General features: G+C 47.7%; 1 long non-coding RNA gene across 1 annotated transcript in view; it reads left to right on the top strand.

Annotated features, from left to right (window-relative positions):
• The first annotated feature begins 5,052 nt into the window (after positions 1-5,052).
• LOC144381009 (uncharacterized) overlaps positions 5,053-25,306 on the top strand; it is a 77,578-nt gene continuing 57,324 nt past the window's right edge. The window contains exon 1 of the long non-coding RNA XR_013445405.1: positions 5,053-5,122. This is a non-coding gene — a long non-coding RNA (uncharacterized LOC144381009). The remainder of the gene's footprint in view (positions 5,123-25,306) is intronic.

Raw genomic sequence — 25,306 nt, 5'->3', positions numbered from 1 at the left:
GCTAGCGCCGCAGGTGCCGCCCTCACCTGAGCCCACCGGGAATCACGTCACTTGTGTCACTGCAGCTCCCCCAGGAGGGCTTCTTTGTGCCCGAGTCACAAACAAGGAAACTGAGGCTCAGAGGGGCGAACCGGCTTTTCCAAGGCCATGTAAGTAATAAGTGAGAGAGGTGTGTTTGAAAAATAGGCTCTCCTGACTCCAAATCCAGCGCCCTTTCTGCTGCATGGGGCCGTGGTCTCTCATCTGGTCAATGGTGTCGGGACTGTTAATCTAGAAATTTCCATCCTGGTCTGTATTTCATGGTATCTTGGGGCAGCAGGCATGTTCGTGAGCAGAGCTTGTCATGGAGGGAGTGGGGGGCAGGAAGGGGCAGGAGAGGCTTTCAGGCTGGGTCCCCCATTCTCTCATTCAGCTTCTGACATTATTTCCAAATGAGGTATTTCTCCTTGTCTCAGAGATACCCCGACAGGCTCAAAAGGAACTGCTCATCCTATAACTCAACACTTGGTCCTATCACCAGACCACACCATCTGCAGCATATTATGAATTAATTAAAAATAAACCTGTAATTACCGTGTTAATAGAACAATTATATTACATTGTAATTTTTGTGTGAAAGCATTAAATTGTTAAATGTTAAGCTGTAATATATGCCACGCTTTCTGTAAGCCCACTGTGGCAGAGTCTTCATTGTTTGCACACACCGGGAACCTCACACAATGGAGGAGCCTCCGAGGGGCCCCGTGGTTGCAGGATGTGTCCCCAAGCCTGGTCTGAACACTGCTGGGGAAGGAGGCAGGCTCTGTACTTCCTGCCCTGTGTTCTTTTCAATTATTTCTTCCTTGCAGAGAGCTGCCCTTCACCCCAGCCTGGAAGTCCAGGCTATCAAAGGAACTGCCATATCAAAGCAAAAGGAAATTGGAAAAGGGGACAGAAGCCCTGACTCCTGCATTTCTCTAGTGGGCCTTGGGCGGGGTCGGAGGTCAGCCTGGTGGGGACACGTGGTCCATCAGTGGAAGACGTGGGCTTGCGGGGCTGGGGGGCCAGTGTGTGAGTGCGAGGAGGGGGCACCCAGACAGGAATGGGCAGGAGATGGGGATGGCCACCATGCGTTCGGCTAGTCAGCGCCCAGAATAGTCACTGGAGCTTCCTGGAGGAAGTGGTATCCTGTCCCAAGCTGATCCAGAATCTAACCTGGAGATGGTAAAGCCCCTCCTTCATCCTCCTCTCAGCAGCCATGTGGCACCCGTCTCGTCTCCCTCTGGAGGGTGCTCTACCCCAGGAAGAACTGAGTTAGTACTGCTCCTGTCCTCTCCCAGCTTTTATCCTCAGGAAACACATAACCTCATGGAGAAAGAAGCTTCCCTTGAAGGCTGGAAACCTAGGCTCGCAGAGCTGGACTGTCCACCTCCTTGCCATAGTCCCCATGCCCCCATTTTACAGAAGAGTTAACTGAGGCTCAGAGTAGATCAATGACTCTCCATCTGGTATCTCCCCAGTGTTCCATTTTCTCAGATTTCTGGGGAGTTGGAAGGGTGAGTTTGGGGTGGGGGGGATGGAGGTCAGGAGGCTGAGGGCATTTACACTTACTTGGAGTTCTGGCTCTCCAGTAGTGAAGCTTGTGGAGACCCCTGTGTACCATACCCTCACCATAATATCTGTTTCCCGTGTTCTGCCGTGCCACAAGCCAGCTCTCGGGGACACCGAAACAGTACAGTGAGGCTGGAAGTGACCTCACGGAGCATCTCCATCCCACTCTCCATCACCCCACTTCTCTGCTGCACTTTATTTTCAGAGGAGGAAACTGGGACCAGAGAGGGGCAGTGACTTGCCCAAGATCACACAGCAGGCCCCCAGGAATCCTAGTCTGCACTCAGTGCAACTACTGTCTGTCTCCACCCCGCATTGTACCGGCACTTCCTCCCCAGCTGCCTCTCCTGTCCCTGCCTCCCTGTCCCATACACCTGCTTGGCCTCCCATCCGCCTTCCTCAACCCCTCTCTTGAATTTTCAACAATAAAAAGATGGCTCCCTAGATGCCACCCAAGCCCCAGGGATATTGGTCGGATCCACTATACAGGACTCGACAGTTTACGGTATGCCTGGCAGCCATATTATCAATTAGCTTTTTGTAGCATGCTGTGGGCCAAATGCTGTCATTGTCCCCACTTAACCCCAGAGAACTTAGGGGCAGTGTTAAGACTTGCCCTCAGAGTATTTTTGGAGCTGGAGGAGGTGCAGGGCACTGGCTCTGGAGCCGAACTGCTTGGGTGTGAGTCCAGGCTCTGCTTCGTCCTGGCCACATGTGACCTTGGGCCAGTCACTTGCCTGTAAAGGAGAGCTCATAATTGTTACCGTGCGGGTTATGTGAGTTGATTCATTTCTAGCACAGAGGAGGGCATGCCAAAGAGAAAACCTCCATAATGTTAACCCTCATCATTATGATGGTTTGGGGGGTCTTTCTGCCTGTCTACTGCCTGAATGGCATTTTCTATTCATGGTGGGGGACTCATTTGCGTTGGTTCTCCCCTCCAAGCCCCGTTTTGCACAAACGTGGGAGGGGCAGTGGGAGATGACCAGGCACCTCTATACTTCTTGCTGGACCAGCTTCTACCACTTACCGTGTGAGCTGAGGAAAGTCACTTTCTCTGAGTCTCAGTTTCTTCATCTGGGAGATGGGGAGAGAGCTCACGGTGCTGTTATGAAGACCAGATGAGATTGGCTGTACAATGTTAGTAAGCAGTCATAGTATTTACGGTGGGATTGCTGACTGGCAGGTGAGGAATTTGTCTGAAAGGAAAGGAGTGGTCCCAGTGGGAGGGCTTCCTGGAGGCAACAGATCCCAGCTCCCAGGCCCCACACTGGCTCAGATACCATCAGTGCCCTGGGCCAGGCCCACGTTGAGGAGGTGCCGGGCCCCCAGTGGTCCCCAGTTGGGCTGAGGTCGCAGCCCCTGGAGTGGCCCCCATCTCTGCCCCAAACTGGCAGGGCTAGTGGGAAGCCACATAGAGCAAAACCTAAAATCACAGCAGGGCTAACTGGGTTTTAAGTAACATTTGTTTCTCAGTACTTGTTTCTCAGAAGGAGGAGGGATTCTGGCGGTGCCAGGCAAGCAGTTCATCATGTTTAAACCTTTCCCGCCCTCCCTTTCCGCCTCCCTCCACCCCGGTGGAAAACCCAGCTCAGCCCAGGGCTGTGTTCAGGCTTGGGACTGAGTGTGGGGGAGAGGAAGGAGAAGGCTCAGGAAGCTGAGTGCTCCTGTGGGAGCACTGGAAGCTGCTTTGCCTCTCTCCCTCTCTCCCCTGCTTCTTTCATTCATTCACTGGATCATTCATCATTCATGCATTCCTTCACTTGTCCATCCTTCCTCTCATCAGTCCCTTGGCGTTCACTGAACACAAACTGATGTCAGAGCAAGTTCTAGCTCCCACGTCATGGAATGGACAAATGCACCTGCAGTTCATGCACTGCTGTCTGTTCAAGGTCCTGGCGACCTGCATCTCAGCCTCTGGAGGCCGGCAGACCAGGTTCAAGCCCAAGTCTGAGCTCTTTCCACCACTCCGTGCTCTTCCCTGACAATTCTGCCTCCTCAGGGTCATTGGCTTCAGCTTGCCATCCCCGGGCCCATGCCCTCCTCTGGCCTCCTTCAGGCTCACTGCCTTTACTGCTAGCCTCCTCCTAACTGGCCTCTCCCTCCTCTAATCTGCTTTAGGTGTGGCTGCCACCTTAACGTTGCAGTCCGATGTGCCACCGTCTTGCTCAAAAGTCCCCAGTGGCTCCCCACAGTCTGCCGAATGAAGTCCAGATTTTTAGTCCTGGCATCCAAAGCCCTCAACTTGTTGCTTCTAACTTACTTCTCTGGTCTTATCTCTGTCTTTCCCATTCATGCACACTACCTTTCAGAAAAGTGGGCCCATTTCCTCCCTCCCAACCACCCCACTGGATTTCCCACCATGAGGTATTTGCTGACACTTTTCCCTCTGCTCGTGGTGCTCACCATGTCCACCGGTACACATCTCACCTGTATTAAAGGCCCTATTATGTGCCACTTGCCCCATGACTCTTTCCCAGGTCCTGCCCCTCCCCTAGCTAGAATCATCTCTCCCTCCTCTGGGTCCCGGAGCACTTCACCTGAGCCTTGGTTAGGACCCACAGGCTTTGCGGCATGGAAGTTAGGGACACGTCTTGGGAGTTCCTGGAGGTATGCGGCATGGCTTGGCCTTCTGTGCTCCTGATAGGCCTTGCACAAGGTGTGCATGCAGCAGGTGCTTCGTTATCTCCCAGTGCCCTTAGTTTCCTCCTGCCCACATGCTCTTCTTCTGGAGAGGGCCCCGGCCTTGGAGGCAGTGTGCAGTGGGCTGGATAGTGGCATCAGCTCTGGGCAGACAGACCTGGGCCGGCTCCACTGACTAGCTGGTGACCTTGGGTAATTTACTTACTGCTCTCACCTCAGTCTCCCCATCTGTACAAGGGCAGATATTGACGGTAGTGATGTCACTGGAGTATGATGGTGCAAAATAACATGTGGGAGCCCCTAATCACAGCACCCACCACTCTAGATAAACTCGTCCCACCACTGCCGGCTGCGTGGTCTCGGGAAGTGAACTCACTCTCTCTGGACTTCACTTGTTCATCTGTAAAATGGGAACCGTAATCCCTGCTGGCTTGACTTGGGACATTACTGAGATCAGATGAGGTGGATGTTTTGTGAGTCAGTGGCTGTGAATGGCAGAATCCCAGCTTGGTTGTTTAGCGAAGAAACGAGGGATTTCATTGGCTCACATAACCCAATCAGAGGAAGGCCAGACCAATGGATCTGGGCATCTGCTTTTTCGGCTCATTTTTGTCTTTTTGTACACATGACTTCATCTTGGCCACTGAGAAAGGCTGCAGCTATGCCCACGGGCAACTCTACCCACTTTCTTCTGGCCTCGTGACTGAACAGGAGGGAGGGTTCTCCACCAGCCTCAGAAAAATACCTTTGGAGAGCTCTGATTGGACGAGCCTGGTCACATGATCGTCTGTGTAGCAGGAAGAGGCATGAACGCAAGGTGCAGTGGGAGATGCAGTTCCCCGAGGCAAGGAGAAGCTGTTCCTAATGGAGGGGAGAGAGTATTGTGCAGGTAAGTGGAATGGATGTCTCCTTCAGAGTCCAAAGCACTTCACACATCCATCTGAGACGTGATAAATGAGCACTTCCTGTGTGTCTAGCACTGGGCTGGGCCCTGAGAAAATGAAGATGAGACGCTATCGTTTCCCAGATCGCCCCCTAGTCTAGCGAGGGACTTCTGTAAATTAAAATCGCCTTTACAGGAGCTGTGAAGTGGCATTATTTCCATTCCTATTAATATACGACTTTGAAAGTTTGTAAGAATCTCTAGGAGTCGAGAGATGGGAGAGAAGGAAGATCAGGATAGGAAATCACAGACGCTAAGAAATAGATCATTTAACAGTTTGTAACAGGCTATTTTGCACATAACTGTCTCATGCCATCGTCACAATAACCTATCAAAGTGTCAAAAACTGACCTCTGTGCTTCGGAGCCAAAGTATAAGGAGAAGACAGTTTGGGATAAAGAGGAACTTTCTTGCTTCCGGGGCAAAGGAGGATGCACACAGGCCATGGCCTTCAAAAACTGCAAACCCTACGGGAGGAAGGGGCTGGGGTGGTTTATAGGGAAATACAGGATCTAGCCGGGTTTGACAGGAATTTTGCAGGTGCTACCAGCCTCGTTCATCACGTCTTTAGGGTGGTACTAGGTTCCTGAAACAAAAGGCTAAGAAGGGAGGAGGGGAGCTTTGCGGAAGAGAGGAAAAAGGTTACTTTAAAATTGAGCTTCGCTGAAGCATTAGTGTGGCCATTTTTATTTTTGTTCAACTTTATGCTTTTAGGCGGTCTCAAAAGTAGGAAATATAATGAGCATTTTAGAGGTGAAGGAAGAGAAGCTCGGAGAGGAAAAATGACTCCCAGAGGTCACCTGGCTAGAAAGTGGCAATGCTGGGATTCGAATCCTGGTTTGTCCCCAGAGGCACTGCATGCTTTTTGCTCAGTCCGGGGAGGTGGCAGGGGGTGGCTGGCCAGTCCCTGCCTTAGAAATGTCTTCCACTCCTCCTTACCATGAGAGACGATGGACTCTGAAAAACAAACTGAGGGTTCTAGAGGGGAGGGGGTTGGGAGGATGGGTTAGCCTGGTGATGGGTATTGAGGAGGGCACGTTCTGCATGGAGCACTGGGTGTTATGCACAAACAATGAATCATGGAACACTATATCTAAAACTAATGATGTAATGTATGGGGATTAACATAACAATAAAAAAATTTAAAAACAAACAAACAAACAAAAACCAAACAAACAAAAAAAAGAAATGTCTTCCACTCCTCCTTAGAACAGCCAGAGCATGCTTAGGAAGAGGTTGGGGCTGACAGCTGGGAAAAATCAAGAGTGGAATGAATAAATGGCCAATAGAGAAAATAATTCAGTAGGCAGGATTGAAAGGAAAGACCCTGGCAGGGGTGTGTGTGGGGGGGGATCCTGCGCCTGAGTCCCCTCCTCCGTCTCCTACTTCAACCTTTCTCATCTTCACCCACTCCAAATGGCAGATTTATTAGTTTTAATTAACATCCCAAATGCTGGGAAAATGTCCAAATTCCAGCTCCCGGCATCACTGGGTTTCCGCGGGAGGGGGAGCGAGGGGGCGGTGCCAGGAATAGCAATGGGGGTGGGGTGGGGGAGGGACTGCGGGAGGGGCGGTCCTCCCTGCCTGGACCTGGCCTGGGACTCCTCCACCCCTCTTCCTCTGGCTCCAACCTGACCCAATCTTGCTGGAGCTAGGACGAAGCTGGCTTTAGGGGAAGGGGAGGCCCAGCCCAGTGTGGGATTATGGGGGTTGGGAGTACTTGGCTCTGGTCTCAGCTCCCCTGCTTTGTGACCTTGGCCAAGCCCCTTGACTTCTCTGGGATGATTGTGAAATTCATCTGTGAAATGAACAGGATGATTCCAAGCCGCGTAAGAATCTTGGCAGCTCTAATTTGTGATTCAAAGTTTCTTCCAGATCTTCTAACAGCCCTGCTTTCCCAACTCCTCCCCTCCAGGGAAACTCCTTGGATTCCTCTGTTGGACTCTGCTCTTCTCTTAGGATGGTCTTCCAGTTTGGCACCTCCACTCCCAACCCAGATCCATTGCCTCCTCTTGGAGTCATGCGCACCCACCACCCACCCCTTTGATATCTGTCAATACTGGGTTTGGCCTTGGCTCCATCAGCCCTTACTGGGCAGGGGTCTCAGGCAAGTTTGCACTTCTGTTTCCTCATTGCATAGTGGGGATGACAATGCTTGCTTCCATGGGGTGTGTGTGTGTGGGGGGGGTGGGTAGAGGTGGTGGAAGTACAGCCAATACAGTGCTGGGTTCGTTGATCAACCTGGGACCCACCCGTGACCACACCAGGCTGGGAGCCACCCATGGGCTCTTTCCCTTTGGGTGCCGCTCAGAGCAACGCACAGAGGGAGAGGCTGCTGTAATTAGGGGACCAGCAACGACTGCCGTGAGAAATTCTAGTCCCTGGCAGAGACCTATTTGTAGGGAGCTCTTTAGATTCCAATTTGACCCTTCGCCCGCAGTACAAGCCCCTCATCCTTAGCTTGGCACTCTCATGCTGTGCTGAGATCATGCAAAATTATTCAACTAAAATCATCCAGCAGGAAAAGCAACCGAGCAATCACAGTTTACTGCTGAGAAGCCATGGCCTTAACCCAGGCTGGGCAACCGGAGCTCAGCGGGGCTGAGAGGCCAGCTTGTTTCAGTGTTTTCCAGAGATGGGAATGTAGGCCCCGCTGGGTTCCTCTCCTCCAGCAGGTGCTTAGCCGTGAGCCCCAGGACTGAGTGGCCAGACAGTCTGGATTCACCTCAAGCACCAGGCCTTGTGGGTGGCTTCAACCAAGGCCCCAGACCTTTCTGAGCCCCTGCTCTGCCAGTTGGAGTTGCTGGTATAAGTTAAGGAGTTTGTAGCTCACACCATTGTTCCTGGGCCCAGATAAGAATGTCCCCTCTTGGGGTCTTGAGGGCAATGGGGAAAAGAGATAGAGGAAGAAATGAGGGTTAAGGGTGAGAGAGCAGGAAGGGTGAGAAGGAGGACAAGTATAGGAGGATATCCAGGAATATTGTCCATGGGAGCACAGTTAGGCATCTCTGAGTGCTGTGCCTTGTTTATAGGGTCCTTACTCCAAATTTGTGTGTATCTCTCCATCCCCACCTGGAATGCAGTGGAGACCTAGAGGATCCTTGGTCATAAATGTGCTCACTTCTCCACCCCTTCCTTCTCTCAACTGATCACCCATCCAGCCATTCATCCATCTACCTACCCACCCATCTATCCACCCACCCATCCACTCATCTACTCACCCATCCATCCATCCACCCAACCATCCACCTATCCACCCACCCACACATCCATCCATCCATCCATGCATCCACCCACCTGTCCATGCACCCAACCATCCACCCACCTGTCCATCCACCCACCCACACATCCATCCATGCATCCACCCACCCATCCATCCACCCGTCCATCCACCCACCCATCCACCTATCCACCCACGCACCCATCCATCTATCCAAGCATCCACCCAACTGTCCATCCATCCATCCATCCATCCACCCGTCCTTCCACCCACCCAGTGATCCACCTAGTCACCCACCCAATCATCCATCCATCCACCTGTCCACCCACCCATCCATCCACCCACCCACCCACCATTCCATCCATGCATCCACCCACTTGTCCATCCAACCATCCATCCACCCCTCCATCCACCTATCCATCCATCCATCCATCCATCCATCCATTCACTCAACCATCCACCCACTCAACCATCCACCTATCCACTCACTCATCCATCCATCCATGCATCCACCCACCCACCCATCCACCTACCACCTACCCACGCATCCATGCATCCACCCACCTGTCCATCCACCCCACCATCCACCTATCCACCCACCCATCCATCCACCTACCCATCCACCATTTATAATGTTCACATTCCATAGCAGTCTTTTTGCAAAGGAAAAGGAGGTGAGAAATAAAATGTTAAAGTCTTCAAAACCAAGCTCCTCCCCCATCAAACCTCCTCTTTCCTATCTTGGATTTTGCCTCTGCCATCCACTGAATTGCCCCAGCTAGAAACCTCAGCTTGTTCTCTGCAACTTTGCCCACCCCCTCACCATCCCCCTACCCCCCCCCCCCCCAGCCCAGCTCTCATTTTTCCTTTCAATCCATTTCACCTTCCATCACCCTGACTTCCTTTGGTGATTTCTCCTCCCCTCCATTCATCAACACCACCACCTCCTGGCCAGGGCAGGAGGGAGCCAGACGCTGGGAAGAGACTGACTTCCTTTCTTGATTCCAGGCCAGGACTGGCCGTGGGGGGAGAATAAAGAGCTGTGGAGTCAGACAGGCCTGTTTCTAAGCCTCCTCCTGCCACTTGCCAACAGTATGACTTTGAACAAGTTACTTCAACTCTGAGCCTCAGCATCTTCCTTTGGAAAATGGCAGTGTAAATATTGCTTCCAGATGTGTGAGGAGGCTGATTCAACCAGACACTGAGTGCCGGGTGCCCCTGCAGTGCACAGCACACAGTAGAGGCTGCACCTTTCCACCTCCTCCTTTCTCCCTGTCCTCTCCACAGGGCTCCCTGTCCTCTCCCTGTGCTTCCCAACTGTCACAGTGCAGAGGGGTTGCTGGGTTAGCCATCCCAGGACTGGCACAGGCAGAGAACCAGAAGTCACGCAGACCTTGGGACAGAAGGAAAGAAGAAACCCTGCTTGGCTTCTGGGTTCTTACCTTTTTTTTTTTTTTTAAGGGAAATGCTTAGAACTGAACAAAATTTTTCCTGGCAGGGATAGGGTATAAGCCTGGAGAACCCCAGGGCTCCCCACAGATCTGTGGGCAGGAAACCCCAAAACTCCATCTCCAAGGCAGGCACAAAGAGGCTCCCCCTTGTCACAAGCGCCCAGGGCTTGGTGGAGGAAGGACACCACCACTTCCCTGGAATGAGGAAGAAGGAAACAGCACCCTGCAAAGGTGTGTCCAGGTGCTTCTGATCCCTACTCCTCACCCCTGCACACATAGAGTTCCCCAGCAGAATTTTTTTCCTACTGGTTTAAGATTCTGGACTGTTATGGCTTGATGGGTCCAATCCTCTACTTTACAGATGAGGAAACTGAGATCTGAGAGGGGAGTGGAACTGGAACCATGCCTCTTGCTTTCCAGTTCAGTGTTCTTCATTCCCTTGAATTTCCCGGTGAGTGGGCTCAGTACAGGATAGAAAAATGTCCTCCCCTAAAAGCCAGGATGTGATTTCCCTGAGCAGGGCGGGTTTGGGGGGGGAGCTGGCATGGGGATGGGTGGCTTCTGGCCACATCTTATTTCCTGGGGCCTGAGAGGTGGTTTCCTGGGTGTTCACTTTATATACTCATTAAGCTCTACAGTTATGGATTATTCGCTTTTTGGTATTTGTGTTATATTTCACAATAAAAAAGGGTTTAAAAACCTCAATAAATCTCACCGAAATCAATTACACATACAAAAAGAAAGCTAAAGAGGCCTCAGGTATGAAGAAGACCCCATCCAAGTTCCACTCCTGGCAGGTGGTCTGTGCCCAGTTACCCTCCCCGGGAAACAGGTGCAGCTGCCCTCACCCCTCACCCTTGCCATCCAGGGAAGTGAGCCCTGGCCTGGGGGGTGTGGGGTAGGGCAGGACATTTGTTAAGGGCCCCTGTTCTGCTTCAGGAGGGTGATGGTTATCGTGGTTCCTGGATTAGGGGTTGGGTGAGGGTGCCATGAGGACAGGTTTGTAAATGCCATCCCTGGCCTCACCCTCAAGGCCATGCCTACTCTAAGAACCCTCTGCACTTCTGATCTTTCAGAGCAGCAGTTGCTAAAAGTCTGGTAGCCAGGGTCCCCTCTGGGTTCTATTTTCCTTTTCTGTAAAATGGGAAGATTGAGGGGAGGTAAAACATATCTTTTGGGAGTGTTCCCGGAAACACCTCGATTCTGTTCACCAAGGGGAAGTATGTCATCCAAAGGCCCAGAGATGTCATTTGACTTTTCCAAGGTCACACAGCGTTCAGTGCAGCCCTGAATGGAGGACCCTATTCCCAGAACTTCTCAGGGAAGTGTACCTCCCCCCTTCCCTCCTCTCCTGTGCCCTCGGCCTGGACCCTGGTGGGGCACAGGGTAGGGCTCAGCAGCATTGCTTGCTTCTGTCCCTGGTGATGCAGGGCTGGCCCCGAGCACTTGGGACTTTTAGATTTCCTGAGATTTAAGGCCAGGCTGGCTGGTGGCTTCCACCTCCCCAGGCTGTGGGCGGGAGGAGGGGGTATATGATTCATCTCTCCTCTCCTGGTGCTTAATAAGAACATGGCTATAAATGTAACCGGGCCGTTTATGAGCTCTGCGGGCCTGCCTCTGGAAGTCAGCTTCACAGTTGGCTCCCGGCCTGGCTCAGTCAGTGCTGCCACTCCCTGCGGAAGAAAAAGGGGGTTCCCTCCTCTGGCCCCTCCGCCCCCACCCTGGGAACCAGGAAGCCTCATTGGGTCAGCGTGGGTTTGCTTGGATATTATTAATTCAGTTATTATTATTAATTTGTTCAGCGTTTGCTAAGCACCTACTAAATCTGTCAGGCACAGCACTAGGGCCTGGAGACACACTGATGGGTAATTTCCAGTTCTGGCCCACAGGGGCTTACTGTCTGGTGGAGACCCATGGTAGGGCTGATAATGACTCCTGTGACAAATGCTCTGACAGCTGTCAGCACGGGGGCCATGACCTGCTGCAGGGCGGGGTGGCCAGGAACGAGTCCCTGAGGGAGCTGACTGCAGAGACCAAGGTGTGTGTGTTGGGGGGGCTGTCCAGTTTAGGTGGGGGAGGGGGGTATTCCAGGCAGAGCGAGCGGGTTTAGAGAATAATGGTTTACAAGTGATAGGGAAGGAAGGGGTTGGGGAAGGTGTGACTGGGAGGCCACTGGGGCAGGGCAATACCTGGGGGCCTGGCCTTTATCCCGAGGACCAAGAGGGGCCTCTAAAGAGTTTTAGAAAAAGACAGGGGCAGGGGTTGGGAGATGTTCACAGGAGTACCTTAGAAAAGATCTCTCTGGCTGGTACACAGTCAGCTCCAGCTCACCATCAGATGGTATCCCCTTGCTCAGAACCTCCCAAGGCATGCCACTATGCTTGCAATAGTCCCCGCATCCTCATGTGGCTTGCAAGGCTGTGGGCGACGTGGTGCTGCTTGCTTGGCCTCCTCCATCACGCCGTCCTGCGGCTGCTTGGACCACGGAGCGGGTCGCCACTACAGAGCCCTGTCCTCGCCTTGCAGGTCCTCTGCCTCCCTCAGTTAGGTCTCTGCTCAGATATCATCTTGTCAAGCAGGCCTCCCTGACTGTCCTTGTGGAACCCCTGACTCTGCTTTCTTTTCCTCCAAAGCACTTATCTCTTCCACATGAGATATTATTATAGATGATGCATTTATTGAACCGTCCTCGGTTTCCCTAGCTCATAGGTAGGCCCCATGGAGGCAGAAATGCTCTCTGTCCTGTTTTGGATCCCAGCACCTAGAACATGTCTGGCCTGTGGTTCACCTCAGATATTTGTGGGTTGAATGAATGGATGGGTGGAATGGTGGTCAGGCCAAGGTCAAGGTCAGGAGGCATCTCAGGAGAACATGAAGGTTGTTGGAACCTCTTGAGGGCTCCCTGGGGGCTCAGGAGGCTGCTGAGCTCTGGTAGAGCTAAATTCTGCAACAACAGTCCTCCTCCTTCCACACACACATGCTACACACACAGTCCTCCCCCTCACACACACAGCTCTCCTCCTTACACACAAACACACACACTCCTCCCTCATACACACACACACAGTCCTCCCCCTCACACACACACAGCTGTCCTCCTAACACACCTCCTTACACACAAACACACACACTCCTCCCTCGTACACACACACACAGTCCTCCCCCTCACACACACACAGATGTCCTCCTTACACACCTCCTTACACACAAACACACACACTCCTCCCTCGTACACACACACACAGTCCTCCCCCTTCCACACACTCATGTGCACACACACACTATAAAAACTATTTTATTATCTTTACTGTGTTTGATCTTCACAACTCCCCTCTTTTGATGGATGCAAAGAGAGGATAATGCTCTTTCTAGGGCTAAATTTGAGGATGAAATGAGTTAATATATGGAAAATGTTTAGATCTGTGCCTGGAAAATGGTAAGCCCTCTAATATCAGCTTTTTTTTTTTTTTTTTAAAGATTTTATTTATTTATTTGACAGAGACACAGCGAGAGAGGGAACACAAGCAGGGGGAGTGGGGGAGGGAGAAGCAGGCTTCCCGTGGAGCAGGGAGCCCGATGCGGGGCTCGATCCCAGGACCCTGGGATCATGACCTGAGCCGAAGGCAGACGCTTAACAACTGAGCCACCCAGGCACCCTCTAATATCAGCTTTTTGTTATTTTAAAGGCATGGGAGGTGAAGTGACTCATCCAAGGTCACACAGCTAAGAGGTGTGGGAATGGGAGGGGGCTCATACTAGGTCTCCTGACTCCCAACTAGTAACCTTTCCACTTCACCTTGTTACTCCCAAGAATTCTCCCCTATCTCCCTCTCCCACCCTGGCAATTGGGTGTGGCTAAGCCAATCTTAAGCCCTATAGTTGCTGCAGAGGGTTCAACTGATCCACAGAGAATCCCATACATTCACCAGGAGCTGTCAGCAGGCTAAGTCCCAAGCCCCAGGTACCACAAAGGGCTTTTTCAGTCCATAGGAACCTTCTAGCTCTGAGTTCTTGAGGTCTGTCCTAAAGAGGGGTTTCTGTAATGCCCAGCCACTGGTTGACTGCATGAAAGAGGGAGATGGAAAAAACCAGTCAGACATCCTGTTTGCTGCTGTAAGACCAGGACTGACTGGCCTGGGCAACTGCCCAGCCAGCAAGCACACTTGTGTGCCAGACTACTCCACTCTCTCCCAACTGGTCTCCCTCCATCCCTCTTTGCTCCCCAACCCTGCCATGCTTCCTTTCCCTCTCACTGTTACCATTCCCTTTTCTTTTGACCTTTCTCTAATGAGTTCAGAGTTTCCCCATCTGGGGGAATAACTCACACCATATTGCTGGCCGCTGAGTGTCTTTGGGCTCTCTCTGTGTCACAGAGGGGCAGCATGAGGTCTAGAAAGGACCACTTGTTGAGGCCCACATGGTGAACTGACCAATGATAAAACACACATGTCTGGCAGGGGAAGTGGGGGAAGATCCCCACCTGGACCTGCTGACTTCTGGTTATGCAATTTTGAACAAGTTTTGGAACCTCTCTGAGCCCCAATTTCATCCACAAAATAAGAAGAATAATACCACATTGGCTTGTTTTGTTTTGATTTTTGAAGGTAGAATGAGACAACAGGCATAAATCATATGCACAGTGCCTGGCACTAATAAATGCTCTGTATATGTTAGTTCTCACCCTTCCACAAATATAGAAGAGGGAGTCGAGTTGGGGGAGGGGTGGTGGTGGTGAAAAGCTAAAAAAAACAGAAAACCCAGCAAAAGACCCAGACTCCAGGAGCAGTCCAATCAATGCAACTGCAGAAGCAGACCATGCTATCATTGCTTAACCAATTTTGCAGAGAAAAAAAAAAAAAAAATCAAAGGATAGCTACAAATGAAAAACAAACAGCGCAAAACCAATACTCATTTATCTAGAACTAGTTTGCTGTCAGAGGAGGGGCAAGTCCTTCTGCCCAAGGACCTGTCGATTCCAATTGTGCAGAAAGATGACAGGCAAGAGATGCACTCTCTTCCTCAGCCCTGGAGGATGAGGGAGAAGAAGGGAAGGAGGTAGTTTAGCCAAAGAAGCAAGGCCAGGGGGTGGGGTGGGGGGGGGCAGCCAGCCACGATGATAGAGATGTCAAGCCGCTCCTGTAGAATACCGTGTGAGCTTTCCTCATCTGGCTGGAGTGCATTGCTCAGTTTGCAAAGAATGGCCCAGAAGGTTCCAGAAAAGCAGAGCCATTTACTGGCTGAGGTGTGAACCCCTTGGCCCAGAAGGTTCCAGAAAAGCAAAGCCATTTACTGGCTGAAGTGTGAACCCCAGGGCAGGGCTGCCATGAACTGCTGGGCAAGTTGTACACAGCACAAAGACTCCCAGCCTAAAGGACATGTGGAAGCTGAGATCCAATGTGTTTTCCCTTAGGGTTCTGGTCTGATGGGGTGACCTGGGATATCCTTCCTATCTCTGGAGGTCAAGGCATTTTATAACCAGCTCTGGGCTCTTTGGAAGGTCCAGCCCATGGGACTTCTCTGCTGGGCCAGATTGGAACCAGGGGCATCAATGGGGAGTAGATATGCTCCTGGCTTTGACCCCAGGCTGCCTGGGGGATTGTGGTGCTGCCACTCACTTACTATGTGGCTTAGAGAAGTTAGATATATACAATATGTATCTAATATATAAGACAACTGTAACCTAAATGGATAAAGATAAAGGAACATAGATAGTGGTAAGGTTCCACATTCTGCTTGAAGTGATAAAATAATGATTCTAAGTAGACTGTGAAAAGTTAAGTATGTATAATTTAATTCCTAGAGCAATCACTAAAGAACATTTTAAAAAGTTATACAAAGAGATATAGTAAAAAGAACTATAAATTAAAATAGAATTAAAAAAATGTTTACTTAATCCAAAATAAGTCAGAAAAGGAGGAAACAGAGAAACAAATTAAAAAAAAGAATAGAAAGATTAAAAAGGAAACTGATCAAATGGTAGATCTAAATCCAAACATATCAGTAGTTACATTAAAAGTAAATGGTCTAAACACACCGATTTAAATGTAGAGATCATTAGAATGGATTGAAAAAACAACTCTGACCCAGATATATGCTATCTACAAGAGACTCACATCATATATATATTGATATAGATAGGTTACAAGTAAAAGGGTGGAAAAACATATACCATGCAAATACTAACCAAAAGAAAGCTTGGTGGCTTTATTAAGATCAAAGTAGACTTCAGACAAAAGAAATCATCAGAGATAAAATTGGTTTTTACATAATGATAAAAGGATCAAGTCATAAAGAAGACAAAAGTCTAAATGTGGATGCACTTAACAACAGGTTCAAAATACATGAAGCAAAAACTAACAGAACTGAAAGGAGAAATAGACAAATCTGTAATTGTAATTGGAAACATTAACACTCCTTTCTCAGTTATTGATAGAATTAGTAGACAAAAAATCAGTTGAACGGATTCAGTCAACTGGATCTAATAGGCATTTGCAGAACACTTAACTCAACAAAAGTAGAATATACATTCTTTTCAAGTGCATAGAACATTCACCAAGCTAGGGAATATTCTGAGTCATAAAACAAATATTAACAAATTTTATTTATTTTTTTTTTTTAAGATTTTATTTATTTATTTGAGAGAGAGAATGAGACAGAGAGAGAGCATGAGATGGGGGAGGGTCAGAGGGAGAAGCAGACTCCCTGCAACAAATTTTAATTGAAATCATACAAAGTATGTTCTCTGAGCATAATGGAACTAAACCAGATCGGTAATGGAAAGATAACAGAAAAAATCTCCAGACAACTTGAGTCGAAAAACGTACTTCTAAATAATCCATGAGTCAAATAAGAAGCCTCAAGGGAAATTAGAAAATATTTTGAACTGAATGAAAATGAAAACACAACATATCAAAATTTGTGGAATGTAGTAAGGCAGTTGTTAGAATTTGGGGGATGTAGTAAGGCAGTAGTTAGAATTTATAGCATTAAACACTTATATTAGAAAAGAAGAAAGGTTTCAAATCATTAATCTTAGATTCCATCTTAAGAAAGTAGAAAGGGAAGAGCGAAATAAACCCCAAGCAAACAGGTGGAAGGTAGAGCACAGAAATCAACACTATTGAAAACAGAAAAACAATTTTAAAAATCAATGAAACCAGAAGCTGGTTCTTTGAATATATAAATAAAATGGATAAATCTTTAGCAAGACTGATACAGAAAAAAGAGAAAGAGAGAAGACAAAATTATGAGAGAGAGAGAAGACAAATACTTCAATATACCCCCTGCTCTTTCAGGAATGAAAGAAGGGATATCACAATAGACATTAAAAGGATATTAAGGGAATAATATGAACAACTCCAGGCACATAAATTTGACAACTCGGATGAAATGTACAAAAACCACAAACTACCAAAACTCACCCAAGATAAAATAGATAACCTAAATAGTCCTATAATTCATAAAGAAATTGAATTTGTAGATAAAAAAAAAAAAAATCTTCAAAAAAGTAAATCTCTCAGTCAAGATGATTTCTCTGGCAAATTCTTCCAAACATTTTAAAAAGAAATAACACAAATTCTACACAACCTCTTCAAGAAAACAGAGGAGGAAGGAATACTGCCCAATTCATTTTATGAGACCAGCATTATCCTAACAACAAAACCAGACGTAGAAAGCACACAAAAAGAAAACTATAGATCAATTTCGCTCATGAATATAGATACAAAATTTCCTAACAAAGTATTAGCAAATTGATTCCACCAATACATAAAAAGAATAATACACCATGACTAAGTAGAGTTTATCACAGGAGTGCCAAGCCAGTTAAACATTTGGAAGTTAATCAATGTCAGCCACCATAATAACAGTCTGAAGAAGAAAAACCAGATAATCATATCAACTAATGCAGAAAACACATTTAACAAAATTCAGTAGTGATTTATGATACAAACTCTCAGGAAACTAGAAACCTAAGGGCATTTCCTCAACCTGATAAAGGATATCTATAAAAAACAACAACAACAACAACAACAAAAAACCCCTACAACTAACATCATACTTAATGGTGAAAAATATAATGTTTCCCCCTAAGATCGGCAACACGTCAAGGATGTCTACTGACCATTGGAAGTTCTCGCTGATGCGATCAAGAAACAAAAATAAATAAAGGCATACAGATTGAAAAGTAATAGAATAGAACTATCTCTATTCCCAGACCAAATGTTTGTCTATGTAGAAAATTCTAAGGAATCTACAAAAATAAAAACTCCTACAACTAAGTTGCAGTTTGGCAAGGTCACAGGATACAAAATCAACACAGAAAGATCAATCATATTTCTATATACCAGCAATGAATAATTGGACATCAAATTTAAAAACAGTATCATTTACAATAGCTCCAAAAATATGAAATACTTATATGTAAGGTTAACAAAACACATTAAGAGTTCTGTATCTGAAAACTACAAAATAAAGATGAAAAATATCAAAGAAGCCTTTTAGAAGAAAGCATGGGAGAAAACTAGTGATTTTAGGCTAGGCAAAGAATTCTTAGCTATGACATCAAAAAAATTATGTATAAAATGAAAATTTGGTAAGTTGGATTTCATCAAGATTAAAAACACTTACTAAATGAGATACTGCTAAGACAAAACAGAGGCTGGGAGCAAATATTTGCAAATTACATATCTGACAAAGGACTTGTATCCACAATATATAAAGAACTCTCAAAACTCAATATTAAGAAAATGACCCAATACAAAATGAGCAAGAAATATTTCATCAAAGAGAATATAGATGGCAAGCAAGCACATGAAAAAATGTTCAGCATTATTAACTACTAGGAAAATGCAAATTAAAACCAGAGTAAGATCTCATTACCCACCTTTAGGATGGCTAAAATAAAAAAATACTGACAATAACAAGTGGGGGGGAAGATTCGGAGAAAGTGAAACTCTCATACATTGCTGGTGGGAAGGCAAATGGTAGTCAATCCAGGAAACAGTTTGGCAGTTTCTTATTAAACATATATGTCATATAACCCAGCAGTCCTGCTCCCAGGTATTCACCAGAGAGGAAGGAAGACTGTAGGTGAGCATTTATAGCAGCTCTATTCATAATCACCCCAAAGTGGAAACAACCCAATTGTCCTTCGGCAAGTGAATGGATGTGTACGTCCACGCAACGAGATACTCCTCAGCAATAAAAAGGAATGAACTGTGGACACACGTACCACTCTAGATGCATCTCAAAGCCATTATGCTGAGTGAAAAAAGCCAATCTCACAAGGTCACATGTTGTTTGGTTCCATTCATATAACATTCTGGAAGAGGCAAAACTATAGTGATAGAGAACAGATTTGTGGTCCTAAGGGATGGGAGTGGGGGAAATGTGGAAGTCCAGGGGGGCAGCAGGAGGGACTCTTCCCTGGTGATGGAGCTGCTCTGTTGCCTTGGGCACATGAATCTATGTAGGCATTAAAATTCATGGGACTGTAATCAAACAGAAGCCAATTTTATTCTATGTTAACAAATACTTTAAAAAAAAAAAAAGTTGGGTTGGGGGAAGAATGAAAAGGGTATCTGTACCTTGGCAGGCCAGCATGTAGGAGGCCCCAGGGATGAAAGCAATCGAGTTGCAGAGGGACATGAAAGCAGGGGTCCAAACACCCCTCCCTGGTCCCATTCCAGAGCCAAGCTTGGGAGGTCCTAGGTTTTACTGTCATAAGAACACAGTTTCTGTTTTGATCATCACTTCCCATTGTCACCATCCCATCGGGTCCAGCTTGGGAGCATTGGGAAACCCTTGTTTATCTGACTTCACACATTAAAAATATCCTTCAACCCCACAGGGGCATTTATCTCCTCCCTCTCACCTTCCTCTCAGGGAGACTTCTCCTGCTGCTCCAGCCATAGTTGCATGCGTTAAAGGCAGGTGGCACTTTCGTGTTTCCTTTCTCACCTGACTCTGTAAGTCAATTAGAAGTTCCTTAATATATTTTGAATCTCTATGGCTATCTTGCGTAACCTAGGCGGCAGTCCCTACCTCCCCCACCCCAGCCTCTCATTGCTCTTCCCGCTGCAGTCCTGTTCCATCCCTCCAGGATGCTCTTTCTGGGGCACATACCTCACTTCCTTGCTTATAGCCACAGCGGCTCCTGGTGGGGAGGGTGGGGGGGCAGAGGGGTGGGAGAGATGGGAGGTGGGGGGCACAACTTCTTCCTTAGCCTGGCCATGTGGGGTCTGGCTCCTTCCAACCTCAGTTTCCTTGCAGCCTCTCTAGCCAATGCCTCTCTCTAGAGCCCCATCCATTCCTCCCCTCCAGAGTTCTGTCCCTACTGTTCCCTGTGCCTGGAATTACCTCTCATCCCCTTTGCTTGGCTAATTCTTGCTTTTCTTCCCATCTTGGACATATTCTCCTTCCGGAAGTTTTCCTTGACCTCATCCTACCAGGGATAGCTCACGTACCTGTAGTGTGAGTTTTAAGCTTTTCATTGTCAGGGCATCCGTTTCAAAAGATATCCATCTAGAACAAACATATTGCCAGCTGTATGACCCAACTTCTAGCAAACAACCAGATGAGGGACTCGGCTGCCCTCCCTCATGAAGGCACACCCCGTCCAGAGTTGGCCAGGCTCTGCCCTGTGACTGATGGCTCGGAGTCCATCTGGGCAGTGGGTGGGGGGTGGGGGGTGGGGTGGGGGTGGGTGGAGATACCCGTGCCCCTCTGCACTGCATGCAATCTGTGGCCGTTTATGTAGCTTTATGTAGCAGGAGAATTCCAGATTGAGCCAGAAGCCCAAGGTGCCAGTGCGGGCTTTCCTACTAGTTCCCACCGTGACCCGGGATAAAGCACCGCCTCTCGCCAGACCTCAGTTTCCCACCTCTGGGACGGGATGCGTCAGACCTGTGCAGCCTGTGCCTCAGAGGGCCTGGTTGACAGGTCCTGAAGCTGGGGGAGAAGCTGCAGCCTTGGATCAGTGGGATGACCCACAGGACGGGCTCCCAGGGGCTGCACATGCCCTCTCTGAACGCGCTCAGCCAAAGCCACGCAAGGCAAAGGCATGTTTGTGCGACGGCTGAGGACCCCGGCCCCCCCTTCTCTCGCACCCCCTCTTAATTGCAGGGTGGGCAGCTGCCATCTTCCCCCCTCTTCCCTCGCCTGCCTTTGTTCAAACCCCTAATTTGTCAGTCGAAGAAGCAACAGTGCATTAGCAATGGGTGGAACGTGCCAGGCAAAAATGTGGCGTTCATTCAGCCTGGGGCCCGAGTGGGGAGGGGCACCGAGTTATTTCCCTGCCTGGGGAGCTGGAGACCGGGGTGGTGCCTTTTCCCCTCACACCCTTGCATGTCTTCACCCAGAGAGCATGCTTCCGAATGGAGGCAGGCAGCAGGCACGCAGTGGGTGCTTTGCTTTCCTCTGACAGTTGCCTTTAATAAAACATGACATTAAATCGGAGCTCGGAGGGGATAATTGGAGCCATTTATCACGTCTGCAGCCAGAAAGAGGGCTGGCTCACCGGCACAGAGGCTGGTGACCAGGCACTGAGGGGTGAGCTGAGCACCTGAGGGCCGAGGCTGTATGGGGGGGGGGGCACCGGGCAGAGGCAGGGTCTAAGTTTGACACTCTGACCCACCCAACCCCAGGGTTTTCAGCAGTGTTAAGGACCATCCCTTTGGCCTAAGCAGAGGCCAGGAGGCCAGCTCTGCAGCCAGATGGGAGACATTGGAATCCTGACCCCACTCCTTACCACCTGGGTAAGTTCTCTAACTTTCCCGAGGCTCGGTTTTCTCATCTGTAAAATGGAGACGGTTAGTAATACCCACATCCAGGGCTTTTGTAGAGATGATGTGAGCGCATGCATTGGAAGTGTGTAGCAGTTACCTAGCACGCAGGAAGGGCTCAGGAAACATTAGGTGTTATTTTATTCCTTTAGCTGGCCGAGGGAAGCATGGAGCGTAGGAGGGGTGCCGCCCACTTCCGGGGTGAAAGTTCACCATTAGAAAGTGGGGAAAACATGAGCTTCATCCTCAGGCAGACCATCTGGGCACTTTCAACCCTGACCACTCAGCTCCTTTCTCACTGTGAGACTGTAGACAGGTCATACAACCCCTCTGAGCCTATTTCCTCTTTGCACAATGGGGACGTTCACAGCCACCTCACGGAGCTGTTTAAAGTTCCAGTATGAGTGGAGGTATAGCTTCTAGCTCAGAGCTTGTCACACGGTGGGATTCACTGGATTTGTGTTAAGGCTCTTTTCTCTCCTAGAAGAGAATTGCCTCCATTGTTAAACAAAACATGCTATCCCTTAAGGTATGTAGAGGGCGGGGTTGGGGAAGGCAGATCAGTCAGACTCAAGTGGTGAGTCTGGCTCAGGCTCAGCTGGCTCCAGCACTTAGATTGCCTTCCAGCCCCACATCTTTTTTTTTTTTAATTTTTTTTATTGTTATGTTAATCCCCATACATTACATTATTAGTTTTAGATATAGTGTTCCATGATTCATTGTTTGTGCATAACACCCAGTGCTCCATGCAGAACATGCCCTCCTCAATACCCATCACCAGGCTAACCCATCCTCCCAACCCCCTCCCCTCTAGAACCCTCAGTTTGTTTTTCAGAGTCCATCGTCTCTCATGGTTCGTCTACCCCTCCGATTTCCCCCCCTTCATTCTTCCCCTTCTGCTACATTCTTCTTTTTTTTTTCTTTCTTAACATATATTGCATTATTTGTTTCAGAGGTACAGATCTGAGATTCAACAGTCTTGCACAATTCACAGCGCTTACCAGAGCACATACCCTCCCCAGTGTCCATCACCCAGTCACCCCATCCCTCCCACTCCACCCCCCACTCCAGCAACCCTCAGTTTGTTTCCTGAGATTAAGAATTCCTCATATCAGTGAGGTCATATGATACATGTTTTTCTCTGTTTGACTTATTTCGCTCAGCATAATACCCTCCAGTTCCATCCACGTCGTGCAAATGGCAAGATCTCATTCCTTTTGATGGCTGCATAATATTCCATTGTATATATATACCACCTCTTCTTTATCCATTCATCTGTTGATGGACATCTTGGCTCTTTCCACAGTTTGGCTATTGTGGACATTGCTGCTATAAACATTGGGGTGCACGTACCCTTTCGGGTCCCTACTTTTGTATCTTTGGGGTAAATACCCAGTAGTGCAATTGCTGGATCATATGGTAGCTCTATTTTCAACTTTTTGAGGAACCTCCATACTGTTTTCCAGAGTGGCTGCACCAGCTTGCATTCCCACCAACAGTGTAGGAGGGTTCCCCTTTCTCCGCATCCCCGCCAACATCTGTCATTTCCTGACTTGTTAATTTTAGCCATTCTGACTGGTGTGAGGTGGTATCTCATTGAGGTTTTGATTTGGATTTCCCTGATGCCGAGCGATATTGAGCACTTTTTCATGTGTCTGTTGGCCATTTGGATGTCTTCTTTGGAAAAATGTCTGTTCATGTCTTCTGCCCATTTCTTGATTGGATTCTTTGTTCTTTGGGTGGTGAGTTTGATGAGTTCTTTATAGATTTTGGATACTAGCCCTTTATCTGATATGTCATTTGCAAATATCTTCTCCCATTCTGTCGGTTGTCTTTTGGTTTTGTTGACTGTTTCCTTTGCTTTGCAGAAGCTTTTTATCTTGATGAAGTCCCAATAATTCATTTTTGCCCTTGCTTCCCTTGCCTTTGGCGATGTTTCTAGGAAGAAGTTGCTGCGGCTGAGGTCGAAGAGGTTGCTGCCTCTGTTCTCCTTTAGGATTTTGATGGACTCCTGTCTCACATTGAGGTCTTTCAGCCATTTGGAGTCTATTTTTGTGTGTGGTGTAAGGAAATGGTCCAGTTTCATTCGTCTGCATGTGGCTGTCCAATTTTCCCAACACCATTTGTTGAAGAGACTGTCTTTTTTCCATTGGACATTCTTTCCTGCTTTGTCGAAAATTAGTTGACCATAGAGTTGAGGGTCCATTTCTGGGCTCTCTATTCTGTTCCATTGATCTATGTGCCTGTTTTTGTGCCAGTACCATACTGTCTTGATGATGACAGCTTTGTAGTAGAGCTGGAAGTCCGGAATTGTGATGCCGCCAGCTTTGCTTTTCTTTTTCAACATTCCTCTGGCTATGCAGGGTCTTTTCTGGTTCCATACAAATTTTAGGATTATTTGTTCCATTTCTTTGAAAAAAGTTGATGATATTTTGATGGGGATTGCATTGAATGTGTAGATTGCTCTAGGTAGCATTGACATCTTCACAATATTTGTTCTTCCGATCCATGAGCATGGAACGTTTTTCCATTTCTTTGTGTCTTCCTCAATTTCTTTCATGAGTATTTTATAGTTTTCTGAGTACAGATCCTTTGCCTCTTTGGTTAGATTTATTCCTAGGTATCTTATGGTTTTGGGTGCAATTGTAAATGGGATCGACTCCTTAATTTCTCTTTCTTCCATCTTGTTGTTGGTGTATAGGAATGCCACTGACTTCTGTGCATTGATTTTATATCCTGCCACTTTACTGAATTCCTGTATGAGTTCTAGCTCTAGTTCTTTGGGGTTTTCCACAGAAAGTATCATATCATCTACAAAGAGTGAGAGTTTGACTTCTTTGCCAATTTGGATGCCTTTTATTTCTTTTTGTTGTCTGATTGCTGTGGCTAGGACTTCCAATACTATGTTGAATAGCAGTGGTGATAGTGGACATCCCTGCCGTGTTCCTGACCTTAGGGGGAAAGCTCTCAGTTTTTCCCCATTGAGAATGATATTCTCTGTGGGTTTTTCATAGATGGCTTTTATGATATTGAGGTATGTACCCTCTATGCCTATACTCTGAAGAGTTTTGATCAAGAAAGGATGCTGTACTTTGTCAAATGCTTTTTCTGCATCTATTGAGAGGATCCTATGATTCTTGTTCTTTCTTTTGTTAATGTATTGTATCATGTTGATTGATTTGCGGATGTTGAACCAACCTTGCAGCCCAGGGATAAATCCCACTTGGTCGTGGTGAATAATCCTTTTAATGTACTGTTGGATCCTGTTGGCTAGTATTTTGGTGAGAATTTTTGCATCCATGTTCATCAGGGATATTGGTCTGTAATTCTCCTTTTTGATGGGGTCTTTGTCTGGTTTTGGAATCAAGGTAATGCTGGCCTCATAAAATGAGTTTGGAAGTTTTCCTTCCATTTCTATTTTTTGGAACAGTTTCAGAAGAATAGGTATTAATTCTTCTTTAAATGTTTGGTAGAATTCCCCTGGGAAGCCATCTGGCCTTGGGCTTTTGTGTTTTGGGGGATTTTTGATGACTGCTTCAATTTCCTTAGTAGTTATAGGTCTGTTCATGTTTTCTATTTCTTCCTGGTTCAGTTTTGGTAGTTGATACATCTCTAGGAATGCATCCATTTCTTCCAGGTTATCTAATTCGCTGGCATAAAGTTGCTCATAATATGT

This window comes from Halichoerus grypus, chromosome 2 (assembly GCF_964656455.1).
Source record: "Halichoerus grypus chromosome 2, mHalGry1.hap1.1, whole genome shotgun sequence".
Taxonomy (NCBI): Eukaryota; Metazoa; Chordata; class Mammalia; order Carnivora; family Phocidae; genus Halichoerus; species Halichoerus grypus.
This window is presented reverse-complemented; position numbering and strand designations above follow the sequence as displayed.